Consider the following 18557-nt stretch of genomic DNA (forward strand, 5'->3'; position numbering starts at 1 on the left):
CTCACACTGAATGCCCGTCTTCATATGCAAATGACTAGAGGACCAGTGGGACCAACTGACAGTCAAATGAGAAGACAAGATAGAACTATCCCATCACGTGAAGTTATCACTTATGCCTTTTCAACCGGAGGTTCCTCCTCAAACAATAGTGAAAGATACCTCAATGCTTGGATGGGGAGCCCACATGGATCACCCCTAAATGCATGGCTAGTGATAGATGCCTCACTATTGGGATGGGGAGCCCACATGGATCACCTCTAACTCCAGGGCAAGTGGTCAGAAAGAGAGAGAGAGACAACATGTCATATCAATCTCCTAGAACTACACTCAGTCCATGAAATGAAATGAAATGAAAAGTGTTGCTTATAAAGCACTGCTGTCACTCCTAACGGAGTCTCCTAGCACTATCAAATAACGAAGATCAGCTATATCAGATTAAGACTTAGATAAGTGCCGGGCAACAGACATCCGTTGCTCTGAGTTCCTTTGGCATGCAATTCCAGGCCTTTGCCCCTAAAACCGTGGCAGATTTCCCTCCTCTGGTTATCAATTTGAAGCCAGGCCGTTTAAGCAGATTTTCAGCGCTAGATCTAAGTGTCCTCATTGTAGTGTATGGTTTAAATCTTGTTGAACGGTATACAGGACCCAGCCGGCGGATTGCTCTGAAAGCCGTCAACAATAGTTTAAACAAAATTCTTTTATGGACCGGGAGCCGGTGAAAGGTCTTCAGCACGGCAGAGGCAGACGCTCTACGAGGGAGCCCTAGGACCAATCTGGCTGCTGCAAGCGGTACTACCTGCAGTCTCCTCAGGGTAGCATTTCGTGCTGAAGGTGTTTCACCCATCCTTCAGATCTCACTCTCTGCTTGTTCAGACTCACAATACAATCACCATGTACTATCTCAACAAGCAGGGAGGGACGAGGTCCAGGCCCATGACACATGAGGCCCAAACAATCTGGAAATGGCTCATAGACAGGGACCTAACGATCATCACCGCAACTCAATTTCCAGGTGTGCAAAATGCTCAACCAGATTATCTCAGCAGGCTTCTACAATAAAACCACGAGTGGGTTTTACACTATGACGTTGTACAAAACATCTTCCATCTATGGGGCACCCAAGCCATCAACTTGTTCGCCACCACAGAAAACGAAAAATGCTGAAGCTTTGCGTCAAGATACTTCCCGACAGGGACACTGGGGAATGCCTTATATGTCAGCCAGTACGGAAGATTTCTTTATGCTTTTCTTCCAATTCCCCTGATTCCATCAGTCCTGCTCAAGCTGTCCCACTCAAGGGCCAAGATGATTCTAAAATCTCCATAGTGTTCCCGTCTATGGTGGTTCAAGGACCTCTTTCACTGGTCTGTTCGTCCACATCTCAAGCTGCCATGCAGACCATACCTGCTAAGTTTGGAGGCCAGGTGGTTCACCCCAATCTCTCCTCTTTGAAATTGGCGGCATAGCTCCAGAGATAGTGCAGTACGGACAATTGAATCTGCTGCAGGACTGTATGGACGTCCTCAGAGAGGCTAAGCAGCCTTTTAACCGTTCCGCATATGCTTTAAAGTGGAAGAGATTTTGTATGTGGTGTTCCTATGGAGACGTGGACCCTACATCTTGCCAGGAAGATGTTGTTCTTCCATACTTACTCCATTAGGCAAAATCTGGCTTGCAAATATCTTCTATAAAGATTTACCGGGCAGCCCTTACTGCCTTTAGAAAATGTCCTTCACAAACCTCTTTTTTTTTAAATGCCAATCAACAAGGATTTTCTAGAATGGTTGAAGAATTTTTTTCCTCGCATTAGGCATCCTTCATCTCCCTGGGAGCTTAACATTGTACTCTCTCATCTTATGCAGGAGCCCTTTGAGCCTATTCACAAAGCCTCCCTGTAACACCTTTCTTGGAAGGCAGGTTTCCTTGCAGGGTTAGCAAGATCCAAGCGCTTTGTTCCTATGAACCGTACAGTGTCTTCTTCTCTAGCAAAGTGGTATGAGAAACTCACCTGAAACTCCTCCCTGAGGTTATTTCGGATTTCCATGTTAATCAGACCATGTAATAATCTACAATCTTTCAGAATCCCTCTGCTCCAGCTGAAAGAACTCTTCATTCCCTGTATGTGAGTAGAGTTTTGAAATTCTATCTCGGTAGGACATGAGACATATGTAGATCGAACCAATTGTTTATTAACTATGGTCCAGACCATACGGGTTGAGCCACTTCCAAGCAATCCATCTCCGATGGTAGTTTCCTGCATCCTATTGTGCTAACAAGACACTATCAGCTAAACCCAAAAGCACTTTCCACTAGAGATTAAGCGACTACAGCTACTTTATTAAGGAATATCCCTATACCAGATATTTGCAAAGCAGCCATGTGGAAATCTGTCCATACATTTACCAAGCATTACTGCCTGGACTTTGATGCTAGAGCAGACACTCAAGTAGGACAGACCTCCTTCAGATATCTATTTGCTTACAATTCTGCCTTAGTTCACACTTTGTCTTCTCTGCTTTAATAAAGAATGGGCTTGCTACTCTATTCAGTGCTTATGACTATAAATGGAAATTCCCCTAAGAGAGAAAGAATAGTTTCTTACCTGTGAATCCAGTTCTCTCGTAGGGGAATTTACATTATAGTCCTAAGCAACCCTCCCTCCTACCCAGTGGCATGGACAGAAGTAACCAGTGGACCTATATATCATCACACATCACCTCAATAAGAGTTGAAGCACCTTTCACCTGCTCAGGATACTGGTAGTCCCTGGGTTCTTAAATGCACAGCCTCTATTTTTAACTCATAGTCTATGGGGCTACACTGTCCTGCTCTCCATCTCTATGCTCTATCAAAAAAGGGTCTGTGAAAGAGATGTATGCTGTTGTATAAAAACATCATGACATTTTACATATATATATAATTCTCCTGGGCCCTTTTTTTAAGTGCAAGATGAAGAATTGGGCCATTGTAACCTAGTCCGATAGGCTGCATAATCTTTTCTCTCTTAAGTGACTCTGCAGGCCTTCCTGAAGAAAGGCGAACATCTACACTTAAGAAGATATATTGTGAAAAAGTGCTCCAGGGTCCCCACACGTGGGCGGGACTATTCACTGCTAATGACCATAATGGAAATTCCCCTACAAGAGAACTGGAATTACAGGTAAGAAACCCTTCCTTTACATTTGTTGGGCACAGAAAGTGCAGGGGCCTCATTGATTTACATTTATGCACCGTGTAAATTATTAATGACCTATTTCAACCTTCGTCTCAAGCAGTATGGTTTAAAGTCACTTCACCTGAATTTATCTAGTGAATTCCTGTATGGTACAAAGCAGAAAAAGCATTGGCAAAGCCAATAGGTCTGGTGTTTTCTGTTATCCTTATGGCTTTGCCAAATTTTGAATTTTTGTCATGATTTGTTTAAACGTTTGGGTGTCATTACCATCCATGCCTTTGCGGAGTTCTCTAATTCGAATGTTGTTATTCCAGCTTCTGTTTTTCCAGGTCTTCTTTCTTAATTTGGAGATCTATGTTTTGCTTTTTTGAGACTGAACCTTCGGCAAAAGGAGTTCCTGATCTTTCACCCATGCGTCGACATTGTGCTCCAAGTCATCTATTCTGGAACCAAGCTCTTAGATCTCCCCATGTAGCACTTGCAGTCAATCTTGTAGTTGACTGTGATGGAACCAGTCACAGAATGGATCTTACTTAGAAAAAGTTCCATACATTTGTGGAAGACACTAAATGCAAATCCATAATTAGCAAATAGTGACAGCTCTTCGGCCACTAGCAACAGAGAAAGCAGATGTCTTTCAGTTTGAGTGGCAAAATAAATGTTAATACTCCGCCTAGCTGGTATCATTGGTCCTGATGAGAAGCCAAGGGGATAGCTTCGAAACATGTCGACTAGGGAGGTGGTAGCCCATTGCAGCGCATTACCTCCATTCCCCATTTTTAATGATACCAGCTAGGAGGAGTATTGAAATTTAGTTTTCCACATAGCCAGGTATTTTTTAATAAATTTTACTATTTTCACGTTTGACCCTTCCACTCTCACTCTTGCATCACACATAGTATATTCACTTTTAAGTGCTCCCGGGTCTTTGTTGGTTGTAGCACGCCCCATCCCGCAGTGGGGCGGGAAGAACCCAATGAGGAAGCAGGCCACCAAGGGACCTTTTGGTGGGTGAGGGTTATTTTAACAACACACTGTGTTACCCTACACATCAGTAGGGTACACGCATTTGATAAATAGTGAAAAAATACTTTGGAAGGATATTTTCATTTAGCTTTGTCCAAGGTGCAGATCCAGAGAAATGACCGCCGCCACCGCCCAGGAGGAGGGCTCACCATCGCACACAAGGCTCCCCTCTGACTCTCCACAGCCAGCACGAGTGACCCCCCACTCCAACACTGAGCAACTCCACTTCACTTCCAGACCAGCCCCAGGACCCCGCTACACGGCACCCTCATCTACTGACCGCCAGGACCTCGCACTCAGCCCACAACTACCATCGCCGAGCTCGCCGCACCCCACGCCATCACCTCCACATACTACATTCTACTCGGGGACCTGAACTTCCACCTCGACAACTTCAACGACCCCGACACCACCACTCTCCTCAACAACCTCGACAACCTCGGACTGAAGCACCTGGTCAACAAGCCCACCCACAGAGCTGGACACACCCTCGACACCATCTTCGCGGGAGGGGCTAACATCCGCTTCAACCAGCCCACCACTGTGTCCATTTCACCTTCAACACAACCACCGCACCCAAGCCCGCCCCGCGCCCGCCACGACGGAACTGGAGCAAGGTCACAGAGAAACTCCTCAATACCACCCTCCTCCAAAACCCCCCCCAGCGCCACGACCGACACCAACTCCGCAGTCATACAATTTCACTGCTGGATCTCCTGCTGTGCCGACAAGCTCGCACCCCTCTGCTACCCCACCAAACACCGCCATCTAAAGCCCGCCTAGTTCACCACAGAACTACAAGAAGCCAGATGCTCCTGCAGACGCCTAGAGAAAACCTGGCAAAACCAGAAAACCACAGAAGCACGGAACAACCACAGGAGCGCCCTGAAGGAATACCACCAGTGCATAAAAGACACCAAACAAACCTTCATAAGAGATAAAGTCCAGACCAATGCGACCAACGCCAAGCAACTGTTCAACATCATACAGCAGTTCGTAAAACCCACCAGCGAAGCCACAGATGTCCCACCTTCCCAGGAACTCTGCGACAAGCTCAGCTCCTACTTCCATCTGAAGATCAAGGTCCTCTATGACAACTTCAGCGAACTAACGCCAGACACCACCACCCCCCTACCCACCGCCTCTGATAAGCCAGCCATCATGACCTTGGGCCACCACCGTGGAACACATCACCGCAACCATGAAAAAAAAACACTCAGGAGCCATAACGGACTCCTGCCCACTGCACATTTCCCACAGGGCCGCCATTGCACCCGAACTAGGACGGACCATCAACGCCTCCTTCGGATCCAGCATCTGCCCAAACGACTGGAAGGGGCGGAAGTGAAACCCCTCCTCAAGAAAGCAACGGCTGACCCAATGGACCTGAAAAACTACCGGCCTATCTCTCTTCTCCCCTTCACGGCCAAAGTCACCAAAAGACTCGTAAATGCCCAGTTGACTGCCTTCATCGTAGAGAAATCCATCCTAGACCCCTCCCAGTCTGGATTCCGCAGCAACTACAGCACCGAGACCGCCCTCCTCGCCGCCACTGACGACATCCACATGCTACTCGACCATGGACATACTGCGGCCCTCATCCTGCTAGACATCTCCGCAGCCTTCGACACGGTATCACACTGCACGCTCGCAGCCAGACTTCATGACGCGGGGATACAAGGAGCCGCCCTCGACTGGATCCAATCCTTTCTATCCGGCAAAACCCAGAGGATCAGACTCCCTCCCTTCCTCTCTGAACCCACCGACATCAACTGCGGTGTACCCCAAGGATCATAGCTCAGCCCCACGCCCTTCAACATCTACATGGCCCCCCTAGCCACTATCGTCAGACAGCATGAGCTCAGCATTGTATCCTACGCCGATGACACCTAGCTCATCCTCTCACTCACTAAGAATCCCAAAGAAACCAGACTCTGTTTCCAGGAAGGAATGAAGACCGTGGTAGCCTGGATGAAAGCAGCTGTTTGAAGCTCAACTCAGAGAAGACCGAAGTCCTCATCCTCAGACCCTACCCCTCCGCCTGGGACAACACCTGGTGGCCCTCCGGAGCCCATCCACCCCTACAGCCCACGCACGAAACCTCGGCATTATCCTTGACTCCTCCCTCTCCAAGAGCCGCCAGATCAACGCCGTCGCCTCCACTAGCTTCATCTGCCTGCGCATCCTCCGCAAGGACTTCGAATGGATCACCCCCGACTGCAGAACAACCGTCACCCACATGCTCATAACCAGCAGACTGGACTACGGAAACTCCATATACCTCGGAATCAACAGAACTCTTCTGCACATCCAGAATGCCATGGCTGGACTTGTTCTCGGGGCACCGCACCACAAACACATGACCCAACACCTACGAGACCTCCACTGGCTCCCCGTCGCGAAGAGGGTCCCTTTCAAACTCCTCATCCACGCCTACAAATCCTTCAACAACATCAGACCCAAATACCTCAACGAGAGAGTAGACCTTCCACGCACCCAAGAGGAACCTCCGCTCTGCGGACCTTGCCCTGGCAGAGGTCCCCCGCATCCGCAGAAACAGAACAGGAGGGAGATCCTTCTCCTACATTGCAGCCAAAACCTAGAACGAGCTCCCTGTGAACATCAGACGCTCTCCGACCCTGCACATGTTCAGGAAGGATCTCAAGACCTGGCTCTTCGACTGATCTGAGGTTGCTTCCCCCCCCAGTGCCTTGAACCCTTCACGGGTGAGTGGTCCGCTCTATAAATCACTGATTGATTGATTGATTGATAGATTGATAAATCACTAATTGAAGGTGGATTCTTTTTGGTTTTTCTAGGAGGATCATATCCTTCAACTCATTTACGAAAAGCCACAGGCCTGACTTCTACCTTGTCTGACTCTGAAGTCATGTCACTTCCCAAAGTGGGCAAAGACCCCCATGCAATGTGCATCCTACAGGCCCATCATGCTGCTCTCCTCCCTCAACATTCAATGTCACTCAACCCGGATTTCACCATGACAGCAGCATCCATAGCATTCCAGGAGTGGGCGGTGGGGGAGTGCAGAGTCCTCAATGGTCTCTTTCAAGGCGGCACCATTCAGCCCTTTGAACATTGCAAACTAGAATTAAATGTGTCTGAAGTTACCCACATCCAAGATATCCAATTGCAACACTAGGTCTACATGCTCAATGCAATGGCCACCATTAGACCCCATCACTTGTTCGAAAAGGTGATACCTAAAAACAGGTCCCAAGATGCCTTTTTCCAGTTCAGCAAGGATCTGGCTTGGCAGTTCGGGCTGGACTTTTCCCATGAAGAGCAGGATCAAGACTGATTTGCATATTACTGAGCCCAAACTGGGTTGGCATGGTGAGTAAAAGAATGATGGATTTAACCCAGATCTCTTGACTGGGGGTGAATGTTTGATTTGATCAGCATTCCATCCATCATTTGTTTGCACAAGACTATAATCTCTGACAAACAATGGAGAAGGCTACGGCCAAAAACTCACCAAAGTATCCTGCAAAGAGAGTACAAACAAATGTACCAAACGCATCTAACACCTGTATGCCTCAAGATCATGTTCCCCTCAGCCCCTGGCATGCTGATGCTATGAACAAGCACCCAGAACATACATATACATCGAGTGGTACTGCGTGTTAATCCAGACCTTATGGAAAGAAGTCCAGGAGCAAATAAAAAGGCCTTTGGGGTACCCAATCCCAATCAACCCTAGAACCCTAATCCTGGGACCGAGACTTTCTACCATGATAGGTATGACCTTAGTAGACTGAGCCTTGATCTGGCGCATGGTAGGAGAAGTCAAGCAGCTCATTGCCAAACAGTGGAAAAAGGAGGGCTTCACCCCATCCAAATCCCACCCTATGGTTGAACAAAGTGTAGCATTTCCTCGCCATGGAACAATGGAAGAAATAACGTCCAATATATATCCCACTCTTAAAAGAAATTAATGGCAAGATGGAAGCCACTGTTTGACTTCCTCTCTTCCTTAGGCTGTGGGTACTGCAGCTTTTCACTTAAGCATATAAGAAAAAATATGCTTGAGAGGACGTGTCCCTAGGCCCCAACACCTTTGTATCTCCATCCCGGGTTCCCACACACTGTCTTACCAAGCTAGAACACAAGCCACTATATTGCTATAGCTTATTATTATTATTATATGATGTACTGTTGCATACATGGTGTTTTCTGAGACATACATTGTGATCCCTCTTCCTTCTCTCGCATTAGTTGGGGTCGAGGTGGGTTATAGTTGGAGTGTGAGGGGAGAAATGTTAAGATTGGTTGAGGTATCTCGATAACCACATAAACAGCAATGAATTTCTGCTGAGGTTTTCATAAGCATGGTCTCACTGTACGTCATGCAAGATACTTGTATGATTGCATGCTTTAAAAATGTTCAGTAAAAGTGTAGTGTAGTTCCTATCTTCCCAATAGGCTCTGCGCATTGGAATAATACCTACAGCAGTAAAGGCCTAGGCCAGACGTTAACTAGGTCTACTACTGTCGATACTAGACTTAAGTTTTGGGTTTGCCAGCGTAGCTCAGAGTTCGCTAGAAACTTTCTCGAATGTTCAAGGAGGAATTAACTTCCCTGATTAGACAAGAAGGGATTTAGTTTCTGACAACCATAGAACATGACAACTTTGCTCTCCCCTAATCAAGAGTCAATCTCGAGAGTCGTGTGAACAAAAGGCAAATTATTTTACTCAGTCAGTACGTGCATTCTTAGTCTCATCAGAATGTAGAGAAAAGGAAGAGACGGGCGTGTTCAATAAAAAGGTGTTATTTATTGATCAGTCTCTTTTCTCATACAAGAGAAATGGATCGATATTATTGCAATACTTATAGTTAAGTAAAGTGCATACATTAAAAGCAATAGTATAAAGTAATACTGTAAAAACATTGATATGGTTTCTAAGCCATATGATGTTTAAAATGAATAAAATATATTTACATACACATATACATTTGACTAAACGTACTCAACTGGTGTTTCAAAATACGCCTACCCCGTGTACCTGACCTAAGCCTAATACGTGGGCGGGAATAGAAAGTTACAGTTTAAGTTAAGTTTGTTTTTGCCAAGTGAATAACTAAGGAATTCTCTGTGAGGGGTTATTCAGTTCTGTACCTGGAAGTTAGGATGAATGAGGAATGGTATCTCTTTCTCTGGTCTCGATATTCCAGGCTGCCTGCGAGGGCGGCCCAGAAACGCCGGGGCTGGATTCTCGGCAGGAGAAAGCAGCGCGTCTCTCAGCGCGTCAGAAAGGCGGGGCTGCTGCCAGCGGGGTCTGCTCTGCTCTCGGCTTCGGCAAGTATGGCTGCTCCGTCTCGTCACCACGCGTGTGTTTTGCATATGGCAAGATCGGTAATATTTATACCTTTAAGGTGCCGAGATTGACGTAAGGATGGACATAGATACGTCAATAAAGATGTCATACGATTTGCTCGTTAGCACATTCTTTTACTAAAGTTCTCGGTGAAATCAAAACAATGGCCGCAGGGTTTTGCCCAGGTTGTCATAGGTTTGATTTGTTATGAGAACTCCGTATGCCTTATCAGGGGCTGGAGGAATATCGCTTGTCTAATTAGATCGCAAGCGTTATGACCTAATCAGATAACACGTTCCTGTGCCGTAGTGTGACTGCGTCAGATAACGGTATCTGCATCATGGGGAATTTCTGCCTCATGGGCTGACTGCTAGTTAACTTGTTGGTTTGTTTAACTAGAATAGGGTCAGGAATAGGGGGATCGATTCAGAACCTATAGGAATACATGACACCCACTCCACGCTAACTATGGACATATTTACTAATCTAGGCATAGTATAACATAGTACAACATACTATAGAGTAGTGTGTATACCTTACCACCCCAAAATACATAAATGCATTTTGAAATTTTCAAATATACGGAAAAATTGCAGACATATATATATGGTATGCACTCAAGCTGTAGAAAAATGCCAAAGTAATTGCATTTGTATACATTATTGCTTATTTGGTATATGAGAATTACACATGAAATGATTTCTGACAGAAAAAAGTTTCGAGACCATTCCATCACAGAATAAAATATCTTGATGAACATGCCAGCGGGCAGCTAATGTCTATAAGCTATCTAAAATTTAGAAACCTTAGTTCTCTAAGAATAGTTCTTACTTTAAGCAGAAGATAGTGTCCCGAAAAATATGCAAAAATATTTTGGGGCTGCTGGAAAAACTGCTGTCCGTGAACTGGAGCGAAAATGTTCATGTGACTTTATTTTTAAAGTTGAAGGCCGAATTCAGGGAACGCCGTGTGCGAGCTTGCTCAAAAGTCTCTATTTCTGTTCGGGTGAGAACATCATATCATTTAGGCTTTCGAAAAAACTGTCAACAGCTTCCTGGGAAAGTTCCACTAACTCGGAAATAGGTGTAATCATGCATTCTTGCGCATGATTGTCTCCATTGACATTCTGATTTGCATTACTGACAGAAGGTCGTACCTGTTCGATGCTGCTTTCATCTTGAACTTCACTACCCATCAATCGTAGTGGTGAAGCTTCCACGAATGCCGTCATCAGGATTGGTAGCCTTTGAGGGCAGCACAAAGCATGAACCTTGATCGGGCTCAACAATGTTTCTGCATCCATCGGCGCATCCGATTGTAGCGTCAGACAGGTGTCTAACACGCATTCTTCTCCGCATAGCAGACACCTCAATACAGGTAAAACACATCTTTGCCACATTGGTCGAAATGATAGAAACCAAGTCATGTTCAGGTCTCTAAGCCGGGAGAGTCCCAGGATTTTTGATATCCGGTCCCGGTATCCAATGGCTAGGATTGTTTCTTCCCTTGTCGCAAGAGTTTTGTCTGTGACATGGGTTGCCATAACGAAAAATAAGGACTAAGAATAGGATTCCTGCAATTAGTCCCAGGATCAGGGGAAGTCCGCCAAAAATCGAATGGACGAAATCTGGAAAAATATCCAGTATGGCTTTGAATGGTGTTAATGCCATCGAAAATACTGTCTTAAATACCTTTGAGACCCCATTGGTATCAGAAATATTTAAGATTTCATTCAGGATTTCCGCGAAATGTACGGGGGAATTAGTTGATAATAATGTATGTATCTCTGCAGTCGTCCTTGCGACTTGTAGATCATACGTTTCTTTTGATGACGAGAGCCTGGTAGGCGTCTGAAGAAGGACTGTTTTCATTCTGCTTAAAGTATCTATTCGAATAGAAGTAATTTTCAAATCGGGCCATGCCCTTGCCTCCCTGTCTGGGAAGGAGCTGGGGAACAATGAGCGTCCACAGCACTTGACCTTCGCAGTCGTAGTAACTAGATAAGGAGTCCCGGGCATAAGACTACAGCATCTGCGGTCTACAATAAGAATGTAACTCCCATTATAGAGTCTTTGAAAGAATGGTTCTATTTCTGTTGCAGGTGCGCCTTGCTGGTGACATGAAAGGTTGTATGAATTCCCTTCACAGGCTCCATGCAAACTAATTCCGTTACACAGAAGCGTGCCGCTTAGTGACATCGCACAATTGTTGCCACTAAAAAACACTTTCTGTCCTTTATTACTGACACATGCATGTGAATAGGGCAGGTTCCATGTTGTTTTAAGGTACCCCTTTCCCAATTTCTCGTACATGCCAGCCTGTATATATTTTTGGCAGTATTGAAACCTGAAGGTTGAGATTGGAATATTTATGATTCCGTGTATTATCCATTCACTGACAGGTCGTTCTGACATTGTCATTGGTAATCTTTCTAGTTTTTCAATGCTCAAGATTGTGTAATCAGCACCCTTTTGCGCCATACCGATTTGTCTATCAGTAAGGTTAAAGATTTGGAATAGTGACGTTGTGTTGATTAAACGCCAAGGCACATAGCCTGAACGCAGATTTTGTAACGTCCAGCCAAGCTGTACAATAGAACGCAATTGAGACTGACCGTGTTGTAATAACAGTAAGTCTTGCGATAATATATCGATTGCTGACGACACAATGCTGTCCAAAGAAAAAATTCTGGAGGACAGAGTCATTAACCCATTGTCCACTACAGAAAGTGATTTTTCCAAATGAATACGGTCAATTTCCCGTATTCTCTCTGCTGTTTCAATTTGAGTAACCTTCCAGGCCTCATTGTATGCTGCATATACAGAGGCTGCTATGAAACGCTTTTAACGCTGTTTGCGTGGTCCCAAAGTGAAATCACGCAAGTCAGCACCATCAGTAAGTAAAGTTAGGTGTTGCTTAATTTCTGCCAGTGTGGAAGTTTGTAGCCATTGAAGGCATAATTTGCCCACACTGTAGGTGGTTATTATCCCTGGGTGATGTCTTTGAGGATATCTAGGGTCTGGCCTGTTCATTTTGAAACCCTGTGTTCTGTTCAGGAATCTGTCTTGACAGTTATTAGTATCTGTGGGCCAGATCAACCACTGTTTCCAATTTGGATGTGTTCTGTTTTGGTTTAATATATGGTTTACGTCTATCTCTTCATCTGTATCAGAGTTATTGCTAAACATTGTTGGCTTTGGAATAGACGGTTTAATTAAATCTTTGATTTTGGCTAAGCCAAGACAGGTGGTTTGTTGAACAGTGTCATTTAAAAATATCATTTGTTCTGGGATCATGTAGGCTCTGAACAAAGCTTCTATACCCTGTACTTGCCATTCTTTTGTACCCCAAACACTTTTCAATTCAACATTTTTGTCCCAATAATCAAATCCAAAAGTATTCATTTTTTCAAAGAATGAGTCTGAATATAACAATTTTGTGTTGGTTATCATGGTCTTGGTTCCTGTCTTGTTTGACAATTTAAAATAAAATGCTTCAGCATTACTTGTGTTAAAACCTGAAAAATATTAATATTTGTCGTAAACGGTTCTTGAGCTCCCTTTCGGAGGTGTTGCACAATGTTCCCATTGATTATAATTTAAAACATTTCTAGGTTGTGCAGATCTATGTAAAAAGTGGTTACCATAGTGGTTATAGCAATACATACTGTCATAATTTGTAGAACCCTGCAAATAATCATGTTTGGTAAATTTAGCAGACATTACTAAGTCAGACATCATGTTATTAATGCTTTCGGAGTCCCAATCATCAGCAAATGAGTTTGGTTTTGCAAAGTCACTCAATGAGATCTTAATTTGGTGTGGATATTTCAGGATCTCGACCAGACCATAAATTTCATAGTCAGTGTTGTCCCAGGCTACCCCACCAGGTATCGGATTGGCTGTGAAGTTGGCTGAAGAAAGTTCTCTTTTCTCGACGTGTGAAGATGTGTGTGGTTTGAGGATCAAGTTGATGTTCTGACTTGCTGTGTCCATTTTAGCATATTTTCCCTCAATGAAGCGTCCCAATGTTAGTATCATGATGAGCCAAAGTATGAGGATAAATGCACCAAAACCCACCCAGAATTCAATCCATGGAGAAATCAGATATGTTTCTTTCAGTTGTTTCAAAAGTTCCTTAGCTTTGTCTTTAAAAGATTTTGATGATGGCTGTGTCTTTGATTCACTGAAGCCTTCAGAGGAATCATCGAAGTTTATGAAGTAGCCGGATGCAGTTCTGTCAATTGTTCCAATTGGTTCAGGATTTTTGTTCCTTGCATTGTCACTTGGTACTTCATTATAGATTGGTGTGTCTCTGCTAAATGTTTTTATTTGGGTTTTCAGAGGTCTCAGTTCTATTGCATTGTTGCATAGTCCTTGTTGTTCGTCTGTAGGCGTTTCAAATGTGATGAGCCTCTTCGTTAGGACCTCTGTACTGGTAGCAAACCTTGGTGTTCTGCTACTTATTGGGAGTCCACTTGGCCTACTGTTTGTTATCGGCCACATGTTGTGGTTTTACCAGGTCGATGGATACAACTCGGTTCTCCTTTTTACCAGCAAGTGGCGGTAGTACAACTGATCTTGTCCCGTTGACAGACAAGACAGGAACTGCTTTTCTGTAAGAAGGCCCAAATTCCTTCTTTACCGCGATCTTCTCCCTGACTAGATCCCCGACTTTTGGAATCCAGACAGGTCTTGCTGGGACAGGTGGTGGTTCTTCAGTGGTTGTTGGCTGTTGTTTCAACTTTATGTTGCTCAGGTCTTTTCTTGTTTTGTTTAAGTCCTGCAAAATAGCCAAACGGTCTTTGATATCAAAGCTTTTTTCTTTCACCACTGAAGTCTGACTATCAATGTCAGAGATCATCATCCTAGTTCCAAATAATAATTCGTACGCACTGAATCCCTTCAGAGAATTTCTTGGCAAGTTATTTAGACTACGTTGGACACTTATTAGATGTTTGACCCACCCAGCTCCCGAACCTAATACCTTTGCCGTTATAGATTGCTTTATGTCACGTTTTTTTCTTTCAACAATTCCGTTCCCCTCAGGGTGAAATGGACAAGAGTACCGCAATTGCACGCCCATGCTGATCATGGCCTCCTTATAATCCCGAGAGCTAAAAGCAGGACCATTGTCCGAATGCAGCATGCCAATTGCGTATGTGCCGATAAAGACTCGCAAATCTTTTATAACAGTTCTGGCGTCAGCCGTTCGCTGGGGCCACATCCATATGAATCTCGTGCATGAATCCACTGCGACCAAGATATATTTATAGTTACCATCCCTTTGTAAGGGACCGCAGTGGTCTAGATAAACACATGCTAATGGTTTATCTGAGATCAGAAGGGGTGTCTGAGCTGGACGTCTCACCGTTGATACTTTCATTCTTTGACATATTTCACATTCTAGAACATAGTTCCTTGTTTGTCTTCTCATTTGCGGCCACCAGTATCTCTGTTTTAATAATGATACTGTGGCTGAGACGCCAGCATGTATAGAAGCAAGCCCTTCGTGTGCCGCTATTACTAGTCCTAACCTATGTTCCATGTTTGGAATTGCCCTATCCCCCACTCCAGGGATTCGAGCAAAAGGAACATTGTTTGCATCAGTTATGTATGAGTATTTTACTGGAAAGCCTTTAGGGAGTGGTTCTATCGAATCCTTTTCTGAAGCGCTGACAGCTTGTAATATTTCGCTGTCTATTTTTGTTTTTGACCGGGTGACGGCAGCTACGGAAGCCGTTTGCACAGCTGCCTTCGCGGCCTCATCAGCCAATGAATTCCCTGCAACGTGAACGCCATCACGTTGATGACTCAGTGTATGTATCACGTGAGTCTTTGGTAGTTCTTTTTGTAAAAGAACTACTTGTTCCCAGAGCATTTTATGCTTGATTGTGCCACCTTTCGCATCCTTGAAACCATTCTGAAGCCAGATCTGCAAGTATTCATTGTAAGACTGAACGCAATAATACGAATCGCACACTATGAGTGTGGGGAATTCTCGATCGGTATTTTCAAGCGCCATCTTGAACGCCAGTAGTTCAGCTCGCTGAGCTGTACAATCTCCTAAAGATTGTGTTTTAGTGATTGCTGGTTTAAATTTTCCTTCGTGCCAGCGACCTTTAACGATCGCGCACGCAGCACTGTAAGCTTGCTTACCCCCCACTGCGGGTTGTGCTGATCCGTCTGTATATATTATACAGCCGTAGTGGTCTAGAGGCAGAATTTCGGTTGGCGGAGGACATTCAAATTCATATTGGAGAAATTCTTGTGTTTTTAAGTAAGGATCAAATTCGTACACCACGTCTGTTGCAGCAAGAGAATTAGCCCATTGTATCCATCTCGGATGGAGTGCTTTAGCATTTGGAATGCTTGCCTTTGTTACCGCCTCTAGGGCTGGTATTGGTGTCACGATTATTATTCGTTTACCTTGTGCCAGGGCTCGTTCTTTTGCTATAGCTGTCTGTGTTGCTGTAAGAATTTTTTCCGTTGGGCTAAATTTCATTTCAGCCTTAGTGTACAAGTGTGATTTGAAGCAATTGGTACCTTTTCCCCCTCATTAGAGGTCAGGTATGTGAATCCGCATCTCCCTGGGATGACTCGAATTACAAGATTGTGTGTGTTATCACGTGTTTCTAATTTTGTTTTAATTAGCATGTCTGTTTGTAAGGATCTCAAAATTTCTGTGTGTATTTGAGTCCAATTGGATCTTTTAAAATCTGGTTTAATTAAATCATAAAGGGGTTTGATCCTTTCTGCGTAATTTGCAATGTATGTTCTTCCGAAATTTAGGAAGCCTAGAATTGACTGTAAGTTTTTTAGTGTTCTAGGTGCTTGGAGTACGGCACATTTCTCTAGGAAATTGTCAGCCAGGCTTTTGCCTTCACTTGATAACTCATATCCTAAGAACAGGACTGTCAGATGGGCAATTCTGGACTTTTTAAAGTTGAATTTGTAACCCTCTGCTGCGAACCCAAATATTATGGTGTTCACTCTTTTCAAGTGAGTCTCCAAGTCATCATCTGTTAAGTAAATGTCATCGACATAAGATAATGCTTCATCATCATATAGTTGTAGTAATTCTGTTACTCTCGCTGAGAATACTCCCGGGCTGTTCTTGTACCCCTGGGCTAACCGACAGAATTGTTTTTGAGTGCCATTTACTGAGAATGCAGTTAAATATCTGCTCTCTGGTGCTATGTTTTGACAAAAGAATCCATTGGAGATGTCCAAGGTTGTTTTGTATTTTTTGCGCACTATGTTATTCATTAGTGCAGCACTGTGTGAGTTTTGCACTGCAAAAGTTTTGCAACAGGTGTTAAGGTGTCGGTAATCCAAAACTAGACGATATGAATTGTCTGGTTTGGAGACCGGAAACAAAGGATTGTTCATTGGTGAGATGCAAGTTTCAATCACCCCCTGGTATTCTAGCTGATCTAGTATTTCATTTACCTGTTTTTTAGCTTCTTGCTTAATTGGGTACTGCCTTTGTGCAGTAGGTTGTGATTTTAACTGGATTTTGTGAGGAGGAGAATCCTCATCCCATCCTACATGATTTTTATATAAAGCAGGTGCTAGAGCCACTGCCCACTTTCTAGCAAGTGTGTATTTTTTATGAATTGGTATATGATTCGAGAAGGCAGGCATAATTACTTCTTCGCCATGAAGGCACTCCCTGACAAACTCTGGTGGCCAGTCTTTTTCAGCTAGAAGGATATCATAGCCCTTGGAGAGATTATCCCAAAATAGTCCCCTTATTTTCCTAGTCTTATCTCCCTCTATACGTAATGTTATCTCGTATATCTTGTGAGGTTTGCTAACCCTGGTGTCTGCAGTTTCCACTTGAAGATATTCATTCGTGTCCACTGTCTCCAGATGATTCATAAGGACTTTGCGAGCTATGCTCACTTCTGCTGCGCTGTCTAGCATTGTCTGAGCCCACTCTCCGTTTTTCAGTTGTGTCCTCAGTATTCTCGGCATTGTTAACTACCTTGATACTGGCTACCTTCTTTTTTGGAAATTGTAATTTCTTTTTTAGCTGAGCAGGTTCCTTGTCTTTGGACTTGGCGTGCTCTTCTCTCTGTTCTGATCGTCCTCTTCTTTCCAATTTCTGCGAGGAATTCTGAAAAGATTGAGAGGGACGTGTATCAATGTCTTGATATCTATCAGGCTTTTTTATATTATCCCTATTTCTAAGGTTATATCTTTTCCCAGAGGGGTCACTCTGGGGTGACCTGTGTCTCTGGTTCGGAGATTTCTCCCTTCGCCTAGGAGACCTTCCTCGGGACTGGAATTTCTTTTCTTTTGGATTGGATTGTTTGTTTCCATCCCAGTTCTTTTTCGGTGAATTATTATTAAAAAATATTTTTTCTGGACTTTCAGTCAGTTGTGGTCTTACTGGTATTCCACCTAAGCTATCTCTACCTAGTTCCTCATAGGATTTTTCTATGATTCTGGCAATTTCAGCTGGTTGGTCTGCTATATCTGTCTCTTTTAACCTCTGGCGGATCGCCACGTTCGCTGCTTCACCTTTTATGTTGGCTAATAGTATAGCCGAGACCTGCTTGAAGTCTTTTAGTAATTTCATACCAAGAGTTAAAGCAGGTTCTGGACCATATTCGTCTTGAATTTGTTTTAGCACATCTGGTATCACCGAAATGGATGGAACACCGTGCGTTTTTGTGTAGATGGAAGCAAAGACTGTACCCCAAGTGTCACAGTCCTCAATGTGTGGTGCGATTCCCATTGGGAGACAGATAGTCAGAATCCTGTGTTTTTCTAATGGGGTGGTGTCAGGAAACACCGCCTCTATTTGGGTAATTTTCTGTGCCAACCAGAATGGTATTTGTTCCCGTTTAGCCGGTACTTTACCTAGGCAAGACTGGATGTTCTGTGGTGTAATTTTATTTGTGTTCCCCTGGTGAGGGGTCAGCTGTGGAAGTTTAATCGCTGGCTGAATTGTTGATGTCCGCATCACATACTGAACTAATTGTCTATGAATTTTTATTAATTGTTTTA

The 18557-nt window shown here is 44.1% G+C and overlaps 1 protein-coding gene across 1 annotated transcript in view; it reads left to right on the plus strand.

Moving 5' to 3' along the window:
* Positions 1–18557, plus strand: part of DNAH14 (dynein axonemal heavy chain 14) — a 1144348-nt gene that overhangs the window by 1000115 nt on the left and 125676 nt on the right. The gene's annotated exons all lie outside the window — the stretch shown is intronic.

This window comes from Lissotriton helveticus, chromosome 6 (genome assembly GCF_964261635.1).
Source record: "Lissotriton helveticus chromosome 6, aLisHel1.1, whole genome shotgun sequence".
Classification (NCBI taxonomy): domain Eukaryota; kingdom Metazoa; phylum Chordata; class Amphibia; order Caudata; family Salamandridae; genus Lissotriton; species Lissotriton helveticus.